Consider the following 1,144-nt stretch of genomic DNA (forward strand, 5'->3'; position numbering starts at 1 on the left):
AGTTTTTTGTAAAACCTACATGTATTATTTTATATCTTTAGAAGTCTCCCCATGAACATGGACAGTGACACAGAAGCAGAGTGCTCAAATGAGGTATATATATCGCTAGCCGATTATACTAGTCTTCGTGTTCTGTTTTATTTATATATATATGTAAGTATTAAAAGGACTTTCTTTTGTCCAAGTATGCTTATGGTGTTTCAAAATTTGTAAATTGTTCATAATTTAAGAGTAAAGAGTAAAATAAGGTTAAAGCAGAGGAAAACAAGAGAAAAAGACTGATTAAAAAGGACAGAGATTGTCTTAATCTTGAAACTTCCTTAAAAATTGTAGATCCAGACAGCTGTAGCTGCTCATGTGGGGAAAACTACAAGCAACTTGAGGGAAAGGTCAGTTTTAATCCCTTAATGTCTTAATTTTCCTTTCTATTGGTAAGTTAAGATGTAGATTCTAATTGCTATAATTTAAGATGTAGATTCTAATTGCTATAATTTAAGATGTAGATTCTAATTGCTATAATTTAAGATGTAGATTCTAATTGCTATAATTTAAGATGTAGATTCTAATTGCTATAATTTAAGATGTAGATTCTAATTGCTATAATTTAAGATGTAGATTCTAATTGCTATAATTTAAGATGTAGATTCTAATTGCTATAATTTAAGATGTAGATTCTAATTGCTATAATTTAAGATGTAGATTCTAATTGCTATAATTTAAGATGTAGATTCTAATTGCTATAATTTAAGATGTAGATTCTAATTGCTATAATTTAAGATGTAGATTCTAATTGCTATAATTTAAGATGTAGATTCTAATTGCTATAATTTAAGATGTAGATTCTAATTGCTATAATTTGCAATCATAAGGAATTGAGAAACAAGGGAAATGTAACAGCCAGATCTTTTCTAACTAACGCATCTATTTTAGCAAATTCAAAAATATTGGAATTTAAACTAGCTAAGGCATGAGTTGTATTATAGGTAAATGATGATGTCAATATCTAATTTTAATTTATTTAATTTCAGTTTATACAAATGCATATCTAAGGTATTCTATCTCCTGGACCTCCAGAGTTAGGATGAATAATTTGTTGCAAATTGTTAGTTCATTACTGTATTACAAATGTATTAAATTTTGTGTG

The sequence above is a fragment of the Mizuhopecten yessoensis genome, unplaced genomic scaffold (genome assembly GCF_002113885.1).
Source record: "Mizuhopecten yessoensis strain PY_sf001 unplaced genomic scaffold, ASM211388v2 scaffold10347, whole genome shotgun sequence".
NCBI classification, from domain to species: Eukaryota; Metazoa; Mollusca; class Bivalvia; order Pectinida; family Pectinidae; genus Mizuhopecten; species Mizuhopecten yessoensis.